We start from the raw sequence: 17,337 nt of genomic DNA, 5'->3' as shown, positions 1-17,337 counted from the left end.
AGCAAGGTCCTCTCCTAATGTCACCATAAGCAGAAGGGACGAAAAGGGGCAAAGAGGACAAGATCCTCATGATCTGCCACTTCTATATGAAGTATTCATGTGAAGGGGATGTTATACACGGTTGGTCAGTTTGTTGGTCACCTGTTTCTTGTTGCTCCTCTTGCAAGATGTGAATTTGTCCTTATCAACAAGTAAGCATTCCGTTGCAATGTTTATCAAAACATGTATGTGTCTGGTTCTCCAGGAAAAGGCAGCTAATATGAAGCTTCAGCTGACAGGCAAATTCATGCTGTCTGCCTATCAGATTGCCGGAGGGGCGGGCGTCGAGGGCTGGGTACTGCGTGCCGCCCGCAGCCAATGATGGTGCGGAAGAGGCGGGCGTTGCGGTGTCCCTACTGCGCATGCCCCAGTTGCGAGCGCTGATAGGCGGAGAGGGAGATGATTGACGTGTCCCGGGGAGCCAACCGGGATGCGGCAAGGGGCGGGTGCTGCAATCTCCCTAGTGCGCATGCCCAAACCGCGAGCGCTGATAGGTCCGCGGTGTCTCGGGGCCGGGGCCGGGGTGGGGGGGACCGGGAGCGAACGGGAACGGGGGTCGGGGCGGCTGCGGAGCGCTCGCTGCGGCCGGCGCCCGGGCATCGGGAGGCGGGCGGCTCAGGGTCGCCCTTCGTGAGGTTCCCCGGAGGCGGCAGGAGGGCGGAGGGGAAGGAGGCGACAGCCGGGGACCTCCCGCCGCGGGCGTCTCGGGGGCGCGGCGGCTGTCGGTGCCCGCGGAGCCCGGCGGGACGGCGGGGGAGCGCGAGGGGAACGGAGCGGCGAAAGAGGCGGCAGGTGAGTGCGGCAGCGGCGAGGGTGACCGTGCCGTTGGAACGGGGGGAGCGGGAGGGGCCGGCGCGGCGCGGCGCGGAGGCCTTCGGTTCCGGTTCCCCCCCCCCCGCCCTTACGGCCGCGCTGGCGAAGCTGCTGGGAGGCGTGCGGTCCGGAGCCGCGTCTCCCTCCGGCGCAGCGCCCGTGCCCGGTGCGGCAGCCCCTCCGGGAGCGGCGCAGCCCCCGTCGGTCGCGGGGACGGTAACAAGCAGAGCTAAGGCGCGGTTGCGGGCGGGCTGGGTGGCGTGGCGAGCGGGGCGCCGCTCCGGCGGGAGCTCGGGGCGAGCCCCGGCGGGTTCCGTGGCCTGCGGGCGCGGCTTTCGCGCCGCGGCTCTCTCTGTGCGCTTTTTTGTTTGGTCGCGTTTGTTTTTTGGGTTTTTTTTGGCGGGATTCCCGCGAAACGCGGCACGACCGCTCGCCCGGGGCTGCCGCGGCGGGTCTCAGTGGCGCCGTCCTGTGGGCAAAGCGCGGTACTGCACCCGGCCGCCCCAACGCGGTGCCGCGGCGCGCCTCGGTGCTGCCGCCCTGTGGCGAAACTCGGGTACTGCAGCGCACGGCAAGGGGGGGGGGCAGAGACGCCGGTCGAGCCGCGGGGGTTCGCGGTCGGGTCTGTGCGTGCCGGTGTCCGTCCCCCCCCGACGGGGGTCAGGTCCCCATTGGTGTGCAAACGACATCCCTCCCTCGGTGCCTCCTTAAACGTTTAACGATGTAAATATTGCTCCTGCTAACGTTTTCGGCGCGGCTTCTTTCCTCAGTGGATCCGTCTGGCAGTCGGTGGCCCGCGGTTGCTCGGCAACAGCAGAAGCGGATTGAAGGGACCGGCCGCTGGAGGATGCCGAAGCCTCCCGGGTCAGCGATGGGAGCAGCTTTGCGTAAAGCGAGGGGTACGTGAAGCCGGGCGTGCGGGGCCGACCGCCCAGCAGGTAAGGGAAGCTAAAGCTTTACCTCCAGGGACTTCTGCCCAGAAAGCTGAAGCAATTGCTCTCGCGTGAGCTGTAGAGTTACGCAAAGAGAAGAAGATTAGTAGCTGCACTGATTCTAAGCAGGTTTCTTGAAGGGTGCGGGCCCTTGAAGCCGTTTGAAAAGAATAAAGTGTATTAACGGCACAAGGGAGGCAGATTAAACGTGATGCTCCGGTTGCTGGAAGCTGTGCTGTTGCTAGGAGAGTTGCCGTCACGCGTTGCAACGGGCCTCAGAAGGGAAACGCTGATCAGGAAACTGGCCATAAATTGGCAGGCGCCGCTGTCAAACCAGCCACCGAAAGGACAGAGACCGGTACGGAAGCCGCGTCTCTGAGCCCAGGTGGCCGTGTCCTCCAGCCAACGTCAGGGAACTGTAACAAAGAGGGTAAGCAATTAATAGGAGATTAATAGCCCGATCAGAATTAGGGTCCAAAGGAGCCGTCACCGGCGACGGGAGAGCAGCGGCGCCTCGCGGCGCGAGGAGCTGAAGCGCTCTGTCGAGATCGGACGAACAGGTAAGAGCGAATTTAGAAGCTCTGTGCGAACGAGGCGATGGGAAACGTGCCTAGAAAACCATCTTGATGGTGCACGCGGGGTACAGACAAGAGCAGCCGGACGAGGGAAACGTACCAGGACAACGCTGGCAAAGGGAGTTCTCCGAGCTGCCTGGAAAAGGGGGGTGTCGATACCGGCCGGCACGAACGGCTCCCTTCTCGGGTCGGCCGGAAGCGTTGCCGTGCCGGGGGGCGGCTGCCGGCCTGCGGGCCGGGGCTGCGGCTGTTTGGGGCGCTGCCCCCGCTTTGTTTTCCTCGGGGAGCCCCCCCACGCTCGGGGGCTTGTGGGACGTGCACGTGCGAATGACACGGTGTTCCCAGCTGCTCTGTTCTCTGCCTTGTTTTTTCAGGTGCCTGTCCCTGTTTTCTCTTCCCGCTTTTGAAGAGAAGCTGCCGAGTCAGCGTACGCTGCGGTGAAGTTCTACAAGATGCGGCCCTCAGGAACCGGTTGACGTGAGGGAAATGCTTTCTGACCGCCTGCGCGGTGAGGGGACGGTTTTCACCTTTTAGCTCCTTCTGCACGACAAGAGGGAGACGGAAGGTTAAGTAACACATTGTTTAGGAGCTGAGAGCTTAGTTTGTATTTAACTAATAATTAAGAGACGTGTTGTCAGCGAGAAACTAAACGATTACAACTAACCTCATCAAATGAAGTAAAGACAGGCCAGCCAGGCGTGGTGGTGGAGTTGCTCTCTATGTGAGAGAGCAGCTACAGTGTACTAAATTCTGCCCAGGAGCGGATGAGGAGCGAGTTGAGAGTGTATGGGTCAGGATCAAGGGGCAGGCTGGCAGGGGTGACACTGCTGTGGGCGTCTGTTACAGGCCACCAGATCAGGCTGAGGAAGTTGATGAGGCCTTCTATGGGCAGCTGAGAGCGGCCTCACGGTCACAGGCCCTGGTTGTTGTGGGGGATTTTAAGTTCCCTGGTGTTTGCTGGAAGGACCGTTCAGCCAGCCAGCCACAGTCCAGGAGGTTCCTGCCGTGCATCGGTGAGAACCGCCTCATGCAGGTGGTGGAGGAGCCGACTGGGAGAGGTGCACTGCTGGATCTCATCCTCGCTAGCAAGGAGGGTCTGGTCGAAGCAGTAAAGGTTGAGGGCTGCCTGGGCTGCAGTGACCACGAGAAGGTGGAGTTCAGCATCTTGGGTGGCAGGAACAGAACAGCAAGTAGAATTGCAACCCTGGACTTTAGCAGGGCTAACTTTGGCCTTTTCAAGCAATTGCTGGGGGAAATCCCACGGGCAAGAGTGCTTGAAGGAAAAGGGGCCCGAGATAGCTGGGTTGCATTCAGAGATTGCTTCTTCCACGCTCAGGATCAGAGCATCCCCACACGAAGGGAGTCAAGGAAGGGAGCCAGGAGGCCTGCGTGGTTGAACAGGGACCTGTTGGGTATGCTCAAGCAGAAGAGGAGAGTTTGCAGGTCATGGAGGCAGGGGCTGGCCACTTGGGAGGAATATAAGGCTGCTGTTAGAGGATGCAGGAAGGCAGCTAGGATAGCCAAGGCCCCCTAGAATTACAGCTGGCGAGAGGGGTCAAGGACAGCAAAAAGAGCTTTTTCAAATACATAGCAGATAAAACTAACACCAGAGGCAATGTAGGCCCACTGATGAACGGGGTGGGTGCCCTGGTGGCAGAAGATACAGAGGAGGCAGAATTCCTGAATGCCTTCTTTGTCTCTGTCTACTCTGCCGGAGGCCGTCCTGGGGAGCCCTGTACCCCTGAGACCCCGGATGAAGCCAGGTCAGTGGAGGAGTTTGCTTTAGTCGATGAGGACTGGGTTAGGGAGCAATTAAATAGTCTGGACATCCATAAATCCACGGGTCCGGATGGGATGCACCCGCGGGTGCTGAGGGAGCCGGCTGAAGTCACTGCTGGACCGCTCTCCGTCATCTTTGCCAAGTCTTGGGAAACGGGGGAGGTGCCCGAGGATTGGAGGAAAGCAAATGTCACTGCAGTCTTCAAAAAGGGCAAGAAGGAGGACCCGGGTAATTAGAGACCGGTCAGCCTCAGCTCTGTCCCTGGGAAAGTAATGGAACAGCTTCGTCTGGACAACAGAGCAGTGAGGTGGGTTGCAAACTGGCTTAAGGAGAGAAGCCAGAGAGCGGTAGTCAATGGTGCGGAGTCCAGCTGGAGGCCAGTATCCAGTGCAGTGCCTCAGGGGTCAGCGCTGGGGCCAATGTTATTCAGTATATTCATTAACGATTTGGACGAGGGAATAGAGTGCACTATCGGCAAGTTTGCTGATGACACCAAGCTGGGAGGGGTGGCTGACACGCCAGAAGGCTGTGCTGCCATCAGAGACCTGGACAGGCTGGAGAGTTGGGCGGGGAATAACCTGATGAAATTTGACAAGGGCAAGTGTAGAGTCCTGCACCTGGGCAGGAACAACCCCAGGTTCCAGTATAGGTTGGGAAATTACGTATTAGAGAGCAGTGTAGGGGAAAGGGACCTGGGGGTCCTGGTGGACAGCAGGATGACCGTGAGCCAGCCCTGTGCCCTTGTGGCCAGGAAGGCCAATGGCATCCTGGGGTGTATTAGAAGGGGGGTGGCTAGTAGATCGAGAGAGGTCCTCCTTCCCCTCTGCTCCGCCCTGGTGAGACCGCATCTGGAATATTGTGTCCAGTTGTGGCCCCTCAGTTCCAGAAGGACAGGGAACTGCTGGAGAGAGTCCAGCGTAGGGCAACGAAGATGATTAAGGGAGTGGAGCACCTCCCTTATGAAGAAAGGCTGAGGGAGCTGGGTCTCTTTAGTTTGGAGAAGAGGAGACTAAGGGGGGACCTTATCAATGTTTATAAATACATAAAGGGTGAGTGCCACGAGGACGGAGCCAGGCTCTTCTCGGTAGCAAACAACGATAGGACAAAGGGTAATGGGATCAAGCTGGAACACAAGAGGTTCCACTTAAATTTGAGAAGAAACTTCTTCTCAGTGAGGGTGGCAGAGCCTGGCCCAGGCCGCCCAGGGGGTTTGTGGAGCCTCCTTCTCTGGAGACATTCAAAACCCGCCTGGACGTGCTCCTGTGCGACCTCACCTGGGCGTTCCTGCTCCATGGGGGGATTGGACTGGATGATCTTTTGAGGTCCCTTCCCGTCCCAAACATACTGTGATACTGTGAAGAATGCGGCTTAGCAGCGCTGCTGACTCTGCCGTCCCGTTCCCTTCCCCGTTTCAGCCGGCGAGGCGGCCGGAGGACCCGCTCTGTGCGGCCGCGGGGCCCGCGGAGTCGAGGGCTCTGTCGGCGCGCCCCGGGGGTTTCTCTGGAGAGACTCCTCGTCTCGGTCGCGTCGCGGCGGGGACGGACGAGGACCTCTGGCGAGGGGTCTTTCTGCGCTGGGAGCCAGGACCGGGCACGCGCTCGCGGGGCGTCCGTAAGTCGCGGTACGGAATTTAGGCAGGATAGCGCGCACGGGCTTGCGAGCGCCTTACAGGCGTGCGGTGGTTGCTCGTGCGGCCAGCTTTTGGTGTCGGTTGTTCCGGCGCTCCGTCGCGGTGTAGAGCCGGCCCCATACGTAGCGGTGAGGCGTCCCGCAGTTCGGTTTGATTCTCGGATAGGCCTCGGCTCTGACTGTGCACTCGAACGCCAAAACCTACAGCGGAAGCTGCGGTGGCTTTAGCGTGCAAGGGGCGCGAGCGCCGTGAAGCCGCCCGTGTGGCCGAGCGTCCCGATCGCGGCGCTGAGCGTTAGACGGACTTGAGCCGCGTGCCGGAATCGTTTTGTTTTGGAGAGGGCGGGATAAACCTGGAGCACAACTTGTGAGGGCGGTACGTCGTGGGCAGGTTTTAGTATTGCCTGTGGAGTGCCGCTAGAAGCGTTCGTAGTTCTTGCTTGTCTCTGTTACAAGATGAGCCGTGTCGTCCTGCGTGACGCGTAACGGGAGGACGGCGCGGTAGCGGTGCTCTGCACAAGAGCCCGTTGGGGGGTATTTTAGCTCGCGGGAAAGGGATTGGGGAACCACCTGGTGGGAATGCGAGGAGAGCAGCCCTGGCGGAATCTGAGGAGCCGAGGCCGTTGTATAAATTGGACAAGGAAGGAAAGGCTGCGGGCACAGCGCGGTGCTGCACCCGGCCGCCCCAACGCGGAACTCTAATGTGGAATTCCTGTGTTTCAGAGGGGGAGCTGTGACCGCCCCGTGCTCAGCAGACCCCCCAGCCCGGGTGGGGGGAGCAGCGCCGGAGCGGGAGACGCGGCTCCGTCCTCCGTCCCCAGCGTGCCGGGGGGCGGCTGCCGGCCTGTGGGACGTGGCTGCGGCTGTTCGGGGCGCTGCCCCCCCATGTTTGGGCGCTCTGGTATGTACATAGGTAAATGGCGTTTTAAAGTAATGTGCTGCCCGCTGGGGCTGTTTTCCTTTTCTACCTTTTTTTTTTTGAGTGAATAAATGGGGGGACTCGGGGGGTGACGATGATGTTGCTGGAGGAGCAGGCCAGTGAGAGATGGGGGCTTTCAGCCCCAAAACGCCTGAACAATCATGGGTGGGGTGTTTAGTGGTACTGTGGGGAGGAGAAATGTCTCCCTGTCCGTTGCAGAGAAAACAGAACAATCCCACATCAAAGCTGTCCTAGAGAAGTACTTGCTGTTTGTCATTGCGGTTCTAGAGCAGCCCCATGTGCTGTTAAAGGTTGTGGTGGTGCGGGTCAGGGATCCCCAGGCTGTGCCGAGACCGCAGGACGGCTGCTGGTGGAACAAAGTCAAGGACAACTTCTCAGAGTAAGAACCTCTCTATTTGTTCTCCTCGGGACACATCCCTTTGCCTCTGGACCCCTCACAAGCTCACTCGCCACCTTGTTCCCTCAGAAACCCGTTTCCTCCCAGTTCCTCTGCGATTGCCCTGCCTGCCTTTGGGTCCCTGCAGGCTCGTTGGTGGCATCACGGTGCCTGTTTGAACTTTTGCCCCATTAAATTCCCCTCTTTTCTCTCTTCCCCTCAAAACTTCCCCAGTTGCTCTTGTCACATCCCAGAGGCCTCATTTTCCCCTCTTGTCTCCTCTCAGGACCCCCCATCTGTTGGCCCCTGTCGAGGGTTTAGATTGCGGGGTGACAGTAAAACCCTGGCAGATGTATTGTTAACCCCGTCTCCCCCCCACTTCCCCCTTTTGCCCCTCCCTCTCCCCCCTTCCCACTCAGGACAGGCGATCCGGAGGGAAAGAAGGACAGAGAGAAGAGAGTTGGAAAAACTGGCAATGTTTTACTAATGCTATATTAAGAGTAGAGAAAATAATACAAAACCAATCCTGAAAGTCTCAGCAACTGCAGAGCTGGCACCTGAAGTCCTGGACTGGACTATGCAGCCAACCGGAGCTGGATTCAGTCTCTCAGTAGGCCTCAGTTTGCAGGGACGACTAGCAAGGTCCTCTCCTAATGTCACCATAAGCAGAAGGGACGAAAAGGGGCAAAGAGGACAAGATCCTCATGATCTGCCACTTCTGTATGAAGTATTCATGTGAAGGGGATGTTATACACGGTTGGTCAGTTTGTTGGTCACCTGTTTCTTGTTGCTCCTCTTGCAAGATGTGAATCTGTCCTTATCAACAAGTAAGCATTCCATTGCATTGTTTACCAAAACATGTATCTGGTTCTCCAGGAAAATGCAGCTAATATGAAGCTTTAGCTGACAGGCAAATTCACTGAAAGAGAAACTTGTTTTTTAATGAAACCAGGACAGCCCCCTCCCCAATCCCCTCAGGACTCCTCTGATTCCCATCTGCTCCTCTCAGGACAGCTGAGCTTGTCTTTTGGGGCCCCTGAGAGCCCCCATTTACCTTCTTTTACCTACCTTTGTTGTTGTTCCCAGCCTATCCTGGTGTTTTCCATCCTTCAGGACTTACTTATTACTGTTGTGAGAGTCCGAGAGAAAAGGAAGAGTGTCTGTGACTTACAACTGTCGTTGTTGATCTACAGTGTTTTAGAGACGGATTCTTGCAGGATCTATTTCTGGTTCGTCCTTCACTCCTCCCCAGACCGCAGCGCTGGTCCGAGTTCCCCAGCACACGTGTGTGTGTCCAGCCGGGTACGCTGGGGGAGCGCGTCAGGGCGGGCAGACGGCTGAATGGACGCGCTGTCAGCGACTGCGGAACGAGCTGGGGCTGCTTTGACCGTGTCCAGCCTTGTGCGTGTGGTTTGTTTTCACTTGCAGGCTGAAACAGCAGTTTCCTTAATTAAAAACACCCCAACATGTCCCCCGGCCCCCAACAAAAATAACGCCAAAAATGCCACTGAAAGAAACACAGGGAGTTTTTAAAAAATTTCCTTTAGCTTTCTCCCCCCTCCACCCCTACCCTGCTGCGTTCAGTGCAGTGAATGACCGTGAGGAGATGGCTGTGGGTCTGGCTGTTGAAGGGTGTGTGAAGGAGAAGGAGGTGTGTGTAGAGCAGGATTGGTGGTGGAGGTGAGTGCAGCTGGTTTGGGTGTGGGGCTGTAAATTCTTTTTGGAGGCTTCCTAGTTTCTGGTGTCACCTGCGGGGTGAAGTGTGACTCTGTGCAGGTTTGAAAGGTGCAACGTGCAGAGCTCCCTCATTTGCCACCAGATCTCCCAATCACAGAGACAGCGTCGCTGTGCAGCTGCTAAGGACAGCGCGTCTCGTGCAGAAGAGCATCCTTTGTGCTCCGTGTGCGTGTTCCTCCTTTGAAATGAAGTTGGGCCGCCCGGTGTTCCACGTTACGTGTGGTACCTGCTGGGCTGAGTCTCCTCCCCGCGCTCCGGTCGGTTCCGTCGCGCTGCCGCAGCCCCGGCAGCACCGCGGCGTTCGCTGGACGCGTTGTTGGCGGAGCCGGCACCGACAATCTTGACACGTCGAGGCGCTGCGGTGGGTTTGCCTGGAAATTCCAAGGTAATTCCAAGGCAGACAGTAATAATCCCCAATTTATGTAGTAAAATTTAAAAGAGTGGAATATAAATACTGGAGCACTAATTGGAAGTAATACCTGTAGAGAAAAAAACCTCTAGTTTATATCTACAATAAAAAATAATGTGTGCTAGTAAATCCGCCTGGTAGTAATGTAATGATAAAAATGTTAAAGTGTAAATAGATGAAATTATATAGGCATGAGCAAGAAGTAAATTTAATTTCAGCTATTACTTGGTGAACTAGGCAGCAGTTGTTCCCAATCTGAATGCTAGTTTAAAAAACACATTGTTTGGAATTCCTTTTAAATGATAAAGGCAGAAAACTAATGTGGAGTCATTGGTAGCTTCATTTGAACAACCGTTATGAAATAAACTGCAGACACGAATGACTGCATAGGAAACAAAGTGAGGAAGCTTTAGATTTTAAACAGCATTGGAAAGTGATCGGGAGTGTTTAGTATTTAAATTATAACAGAGCCATGAGATGGGAGGCAACAAAGCTCAGAACCAAACAGAGTCAAAACGTTACATTTCTTTTTTTAAAGAGAAGTATAAAAGGAACCACGAAGTAGTGGCTGTTTATAAACAGGGGTATTAAAAAGTTCCCAGGCAGTAATGATTCCCAACAGAACACTAAAAGATATTTAGATGTAAAATAATATTAGAAAACAGTTATGACAGTCTGAATTTAACCACAGCTTTTTTGGGGTTGTGCAAAAACATGACCGCTATTAATTACCTCTGAGTTAAAATAAAAAGACATCAAACTAGATGTGATTAACAACAGCTAATTTTAATTTTTCAGTGTGCTATCCAGTCCGGCTTCTCCCTCCAAGGGCGTGGTCTGAGAAAGCCACACCCCCAACTCCACCCCGTCCAAGCTCCGCCCCTGCCAGTCTGTGCCCTCCCCGAGGCGCGTGTCCCTTACAGACCCCTCCCAGCAGCATAATGCATCGAAGCCCCGCCCGCGGCTCCACCCCTAAACTCAGCCCCTGCTAAACCACGCCCCCTCAGAGCACGTGCTATACAGAGCCCACTCTACTCTCGGCTCCACCCCTCCCTTCCTAAGCTACGCCCTCTTTGGGCGTGTCCTTCTCCCTACCCCAAGCGGCTCCTCCTATGGGGGTGTGACACACGGAGGCCCCACCCCCTGCCCAGTTCCCCCAGGTGGGCCTCCTAATGGGCGTGTCCTCCCAGTCCCCGCCCCTCAGCACGGATCCCACCCCCGTGGGTGGGGCTACACCCAGCTGCGCGCGCGGCCCCCCCACCCATGCGTGACCCTAAGTAACCCCATGGCAGCCCTATGGCTGCCCCACAGGTACCGCTACAGCAGCCCTGCTCCTGCCCCGCAAGAGCTCCAGACACGCCTCTGCAGAGCCCCCACAGCAGCCACTCCAGTGCCCCACAGCTATCACCGCAGCCGCCCCATCCCGCCCCACGGCCGCCGCTGCGGGACCCCTGGAGCCCCCGGCCCCACACCCGCCCCGCAGCCCCACAGCGCGCGGTCTCGCGGCCGCGGTGCCGGTGAAGCCACGTGCCGGCCGCGGCCGGAGGAGCCGCCGGTTTTCCCCCCCCACACCCCGATCGCTGCTGCCGCGGCCGGAGGAGCCGCCGGTTTCCCCCCCCCCACATCCCCCGATCGCTGCTGCTGCCGCGGCCCGAGGAGCCGCCGGTTTTCCGCCCAGCCCCGACTCTCCTCCTTCCTCCTCAATCGCCGCTGCATGCCGACACGATGCCTTCTCTTCCGCCATCTTGTTTCCCCCTTCTCCTCTCATTCGCTATTTTATACCGAGGGAGGGAGGAGGCGCTCGCTGATTGGCTGACAGTGTCAGACTCGGAAGTCGTCCATTGGCTCATCCCCACGAGGGGTTCTCCGAGGGGGTGGGAGAAAGGCGCTGATTGGTCACCGTGTCGCTGAGGGGAGGAAGGCACTGATTGGTCACTTTCCGCCGAAGTTCGCCCTCCCAGTAACAGGCGCTGATTCGCTAGCGCCCCTGAGGTAGAAAAGGCGCTCATTGGTCGGCGTTTTCTCGCCGACGTTAGCCCACAGCAACGAAGCGCTGATTGGGCAGCGCGGCTGACGGGGCGGATCGTCCATTGGAAGGAGGGCGGGCGGGGGGCGGGACCGGGCGGGACAACGAGGTAATAAATGGGGCGGCGCAGAACGCGCGCAGGACCAGAAAGGCGGAGGCGGCAGCGGCAGCGCGAGCTCATCGGCCCCCCCCCCCCCCCCCCCCCCCCCCCCGCCCGCCGCGGGAAACCGGAGAACGGCAGGAACGGCGGCCGGAATCAGTTAACGGGGCGGGTCAGGGCGGTAATTATCGTGCGGGTGTTAATTGGGGCTCGGCGGGTTAATGAGTGACCGGCGGGCTGGGGTGTATCTGGGGGTTTTGATCGGAACTGGGGTTTTAAAGCCGCGGGTTTGGGGGGGGGCGGGGGCGATTAAGGCTCCCGAAGCCGCTTTAGCGGCTTAAATCGTTGTGTTGAACGCGGGAGGAGCCGGTTCGGGGCTTTTCTCAGCAAGCGGGGCTGGTTTGGGTCTAATTCGGCTTTTAAAAGATGTTTTTACGTAATTTTTGGGTGCCGATTTGTGCCAGAAGGCGCCTTTGAAATCTGTTTATTGAGGGTTTATCAGGAGAATTAAAGTTTAAAGCTCGGGGAGATTTGGGGCTTTTCCCCGGGATTTTGAGTCCAAATCGGTTTTTTTAGAGCCCTTATTTATTTAAATTGTTATGTTTAAAGGGTTTATTTGAGGTTTTATTTGGAACATTTTGGGCGGGTCTGACGCTCCTAAGATTTAATTGTTGGTTTATTATTTGATTTATTATTTCACTGCGGTTCGGGGCTCCTGAAGACGCTGAGTTGTTTCAATTATTTAGCGCTGTGAGGAGCCGTTTTGGGGCCGTTGGGGTCTAAATCGGCTTTTTGAAAGGTTTATTTAACGCGTTTAAAGTTTGAGGGGCCGATTTGCGACTTTAAAGCTTTTTGAATCTACTTATTGATAAGAATTTATACAATAGATTAATATTTAAAGCCCGGGGGGAGATTTGGGGCTGTTTCCCAGGATTGCGAGTCCAAATGCGTTTTTTTCTGTTAACCGCTTATTAATTTACATTATTATATTTAAACGGGGCTTTTTGAGGTTTTATGAGGGTTTTTTTGAGCATTTTGGGCGGTTCTGAGGCTCCTAAAGCCGCTTAATTGTTTAAATTATTAATTGTTAAAATAATGTAAGTAGTTGTTGAAATAAGTGTGTAAGTTATTGTATTTAAAGCCGGGAGGGGCATTTCGTTGCTTTTTGGGGGGTTTTAGGGCTGAATTCACTTCATTGAACGTGTCTAGAGCTGGGGGTCCCAGATCTGGTGCTGATTTGGCCCCAAAAAAAGCTTTAAAAATCTATTTCTTTATATAATTTACTGAATTAATATTTAAGCGGGAACATGTTCGGCTTTTTTAACCCGCCGCCATTTTGTCTCCCCCGTCCCGCTCTCCCTCACGCTGAGGGGGCCGAGGAGACGCTCGCTGATTGGCCGGTGCCGTCTGGCGGGAAAGCCTCCCCCGGCTCAGCCCCGCTCGGCTGTCTCCGAGGGAGAGAAAGGCGCTGATTGGTCGCTGCCTCTGAGGAGAGAAAGGCGCTGATTGGTCGCCGCCTCCCTAAACCCACGTAATTGTTTACATTCCATTTTAAAATTTATTTCTATATTTTAATTTAATTTAACTTATTTTTAATTTAATTTAAATTTAAATTATTAAAGTTAATTTTAATTTAATAGTAAATATGTAGACTAAATCAGTATAGCAATATGCTACTATAAACGATATAATATGATGACTAGTAGAAATATATAATATATAATCTGATATAATTAACTGATCAACTAATACTCATTGATATTATGTAATGAAATTTATAATTAATATATAATGGCATAATGATATCTATAATATACTATTGTAATGATATTCATTAAATATTAATATATATTATATATATTATGTATAATTACTATGTAATGTATCTAATCTATTTTTACATATATATCTTATTATATAAAGCTGTGAGGGACCATATTTGGGCGGGATTTTGAGATTTTTAAGGCTGTTTGGTCTCAAATTCAATTTACTTCATTTTGGGGCTGTTTTTAGGATAATTTGTGCTCAAAGAAGCTTTCAAGATCCATTTTTTTGGCAGTTAATTTGCTCACTCGGTTAATGTTGAAGCGGGGGGATTTGGGGCTGTTTCCCAGGACTGTGACACAAATAACGGCCCTTTCCTTCCCTTTCCCACTGCAGCTCCTGCGCAGAGAACAGCGAAGGCAGCCTGGCCACGCCCCCTCCGGCTGACCACGCCCCCCGCTCCGGCTGACCGCGCGTGCCCCCCCCCCCCCCCCCCCCCCCCCGCAACTCGGCTGACCGCGTGCCCCCCCCAACTCCGGCTGACTGTGCCCCCCTGCCCCCCGGCTGATCCCGTGCCCCCCCCACTGCACTCCTGCTGACTGTGCGCCCCCCCCACCTCCTCCGGCTGGCCACATCTCCACTGCACACCATGGCGGGGATGGGGCGGGGGGGGATCACAAGGGTCTATGGGGCGGTGTGGGGGTCAGGGCGGCTGTGGGGTCAATGGGGTTGTTGTGGGGTGAAACACCCCTGAAGAGGCTGAACACCTTGCAGGTGAGTGACCCACACAGTGCCCCACAGTGCCCCATAGCACCTCCACTCTGCCCTACGGATCCACAACACTGCCCCACAGCACCCTATAGCTCCTGCTTGCTATCCCACAGCACCCCATGGCTTCTCCACTCTGCCCCATATGTCTACAGCAGTGCCACAGAGTACCTCATATGTCTTCCACTCTGCCCCATGGGTGCAGAGTGCTGCCCTACAGCACCCTATAGCTCCTGTACTCTGCCCCACAGATCCACAGTGCTGTCCCACAGCACCCTATAGCTCATCTGGCCTATAGACCCACTGTACTACCCTACAATGCCCCATGGCTCCTGCACTCTGCCCCATGGATGCCCAGTACTGCCCCACAGCACCATATAGGTCCTGTACTCTGCCCCATATATCCACAGGAGTGCCCCCCAGCACCCCATGGCTCCTGCACTCTGCCCCATGGATGCCCAGTACTGCCCAACAGCACCATATAGGTCCTGTACTCTGCCCCATACATCCACAGGAGTGCCCCCCAGCACCCTATGGCTCCTGCATTCTGACCCATGGATGCCCAGTACTGCCCCACAGCACCATATAGGTCCTGTACTCTGCCCCATACATCCACAGGAGTGCCCCCAGCACCCCATGGCTCCTGCACTCTGCCCCATGGATGCCCAGTACTGCCCAACAGCACCGTATAGCTCCTCTACTCTGCCCCATACATCCACAGGAGTGCCCCCCAGCACCCCATAGTGACTCTACTCTTCCCCATAGACCCACAGTGCTGCCGCACAGGACTCTACTCTGCCCCTTAGACCCAGAGAGCTGCCCCACAGCAGCCTGTAGGTGCTGTGTTCTGCCCCATTGGTGCAAAGTGCTGCCCCACAGCGCCCCACACCTCTGTCCACCTGACCACCCTTCCCTCCTGACTGCGCCTGCACTGCCCACTATGGGTGGGTCACAAGGGTCTATGGGGCGGTGTGGGGGTCAGGGCGGCTGTGGGGTCAATGGGGTGGTTGTGGTGTGAAACACCCCTGAAGAGGCTGAACCCCCTACAGGTGAGTGACCCACACAGTGACCCACAGCAGCCCATAGCCCCTCTGCCCTATAGAGTCACTGCTGCCCATAGCTGCTTTTACTCTGCACCATAAATGGACAGCAGTGCTCCACAGCACCCTATATCTCCACTGTGCCCCATAGACACACAGTGCTGTCCCACAGCACCCCATATCTTGTTCACTCTGCCCTATAGACCCACAGTGTAACCCTACAGCACCCCATAGTTCCTCTGCCCTATAGATCAACAGCACTGTCCCACAAAACACCATAGCTTCTTCCCACTAGCCCATAGGCCAGCAATTCTGCCCTACAGCGCACTAGCTCCTGCACCCTATCCCATAGACCCACAGCAGTGCCCCCCAGATCCAGTCTGCCCTATACAGCCACAGCACTGCTCTGCAGCACCATATACTTCCAGCACTCTGCCCCATTGATATGTAGCACCCCACAGCTTCTGCATTCCACCCATAGATTGACGTTCCTGGGTCCCCTCACCCCACCAGCTGTCCTGGGTTGCGATGCTGCATGGGGCCCTGTGCACAACAAAATGAGGACAGCATGGCTGCTGGGTGCCACCCTGCTTGGAATCCAAGATGGCTGGGGGGGGAGGGCTGGCAGCCATGCTGGCACTGCCGGAGGGGCTGTTGGTCTGCGCCGTGCTCAGGCGGCAGCTCCCGGCTGTATCGGCTGCTCCTGTGGCCCTGCACCCTGCCCATGGGAACAAGGTGGCTGCCCTGATGGGCGTGGCCATCTCGGCTGCTGTGTCCCTGCTGGTGGGTGGGGCTATGACTGTCATGGCTGCCAAGCCTGTGCTGGAAGGGTGGGGCTGAGGTGGGTGGGGCCTGCCTAGGGTGGCCATTTTGGGGTGGGGCCCAAGGTGGGTGGTGGGGCCTGTGGCTCTGTTTACCCCTGACGGCCATCTTGGAAAAGGGCAGCGCTGTGCCGCTGCCATCCTGACGTTGCTCCCCCAGGGCCATGTTGGGGGATTTTTAACCTGGTTTTGGGGCCAGTTCTCACCCAATAAAATTAAATAATGTAAAAAAACCTTAAGCATTTGGTTTCTTCCATTTCCAGTGAAGGATTTGGGGGTGGGGTTTAGGGTTGAGGGTGGGGCTGAAGATGTGGGCGGGGCCACTGCCAACCCCACCTCCCTCCCAAGCTCTCCCCAATGTGCCTTCTTGAAGGGGTGTGCCCCAACCAGGACCCCCGCCCTTTCCAAGCACCTCACCCTCCCCGCTGGGCTCCTCCCCCTTGACCCACACTTCCACCCCCATTGGTGGGCTCCCTGCAGGGGGTGTGGCCTACAGACCTACAACTCCTTCCCCTCCCCTGCTGAGCCATGTACCCGACAGGGCATGACAGGGGCAGACAAAGCTCAAGAAAGACCAACAGAGCCAGGCAGGGCCTGAGAGAGCTTGAGAAAGTCCGACAGAGCCCGACAGGGCCCGAGAGAGTTTGACGGATCCTCACAGAGCCTGACAAAGCTTGGCAGAGCCCAACAGGACCTGTCAGGGCCTGACAAATCTTGTCAGCTCCTGATAGAGCCTCAATGTGTATGACAGAGCCCTGGGGGTCTCAACAGAGCCTGAGAAATCTTGACAGGGCTCAGCAGACCCCAAGAGGTCTCGACAGAGCCCTACAGAGCCCATCAAAGCCTGACAGAGCCTGACAGACCCCAAGAGGTCTCACAGGGCTTCACAAAAACCAACAGTGTCTGACAGAGCCCGACAGGAGTGCAGGTGCTGTCACTTCCAGTGAGGGTCCAGGTGATTTGATAAGGGTGGTGTGTGGGGCCTGGGGTGATTGACCCCTCCCCTTTCCCAGGGGATTGTGGGAAGGGGTGGGCGGGGCTCAAGGTATTTGAGCCCCAGTCCCCAGGTGGGGAGCTCATTCTGCTGCTGGGCTGCTTGGGTGCTGGTTCTCTGCTGCTCCTTTAGCAGTCGGCAGCTTTTTGAGCTGTTTAAGCTGCATGGACGGATGTGTTTGGAGAAGTGGAGATGTCTGCTTGAGGTAGGACCTTCAGGAGCAGAAGAGTTTCAATTGCAGCTGTAGTTGAAAGTATGTTTGTAACTATTTTTCATTTATTGCATCAATTCCTGGTACTTGGTGTTTTCCATAAATTCCTGATTGCAATGGAGATGGGGTGTTAATTCTTGGTTTGTATTGGTGTGTAACAAGTTGCTGATACAATCTCTCCTCCTAGGATGCTCAGGTTATCTACCAGGGGTTAGGATGAGCATCTCGTATCTGTAGGTGGAGTTTTAGCATTTCTGAAGGAAGCAGCAGGACCATAAGGCAGAGTGTCTTTCAAGCTACGGGGTGGCTCATGGCCTCCCTGATCACCCACAGAACAGTGTGTTGTCCACAGAACCTTTGCAGTGTGCGGTGGACCCTGGTAG

General features: G+C 55.9%; 1 long non-coding RNA gene across 3 annotated transcripts; it reads left to right on the top strand.

Moving 5' to 3' along the window:
- The first annotated feature begins 6,752 nt into the window (after positions 1 to 6,752).
- LOC135579720 (uncharacterized) lies at positions 6,753 to 15,983 on the top strand. Of its 3 annotated transcripts, none has more exons than XR_010473319.1 (3): positions 6,753 to 7,087; positions 7,504 to 12,887; positions 13,517 to 15,983. It is a non-coding gene; the product is annotated as an uncharacterized LOC135579720 (long non-coding RNA). The 3 variants fall into 3 exon arrangements; XR_010473322.1 differs by having other exon boundaries at positions 6,755 to 7,087; positions 8,278 to 12,887; XR_010473321.1 differs by having other exon boundaries at positions 6,755 to 7,087; positions 8,198 to 12,887.
- Positions 15,984 to 17,337: the final 1,354 nt, after the last annotated feature.

Source organism: Columba livia, chromosome 6 (assembly GCF_036013475.1).
Source record: "Columba livia isolate bColLiv1 breed racing homer chromosome 6, bColLiv1.pat.W.v2, whole genome shotgun sequence".
In the NCBI taxonomy this organism is placed as follows: Eukaryota; Metazoa; Chordata; class Aves; order Columbiformes; family Columbidae; genus Columba; species Columba livia.
Note: the sequence above shows the minus strand (reverse complement) of the source record. Positions and strands in the feature narration are given on the sequence as shown.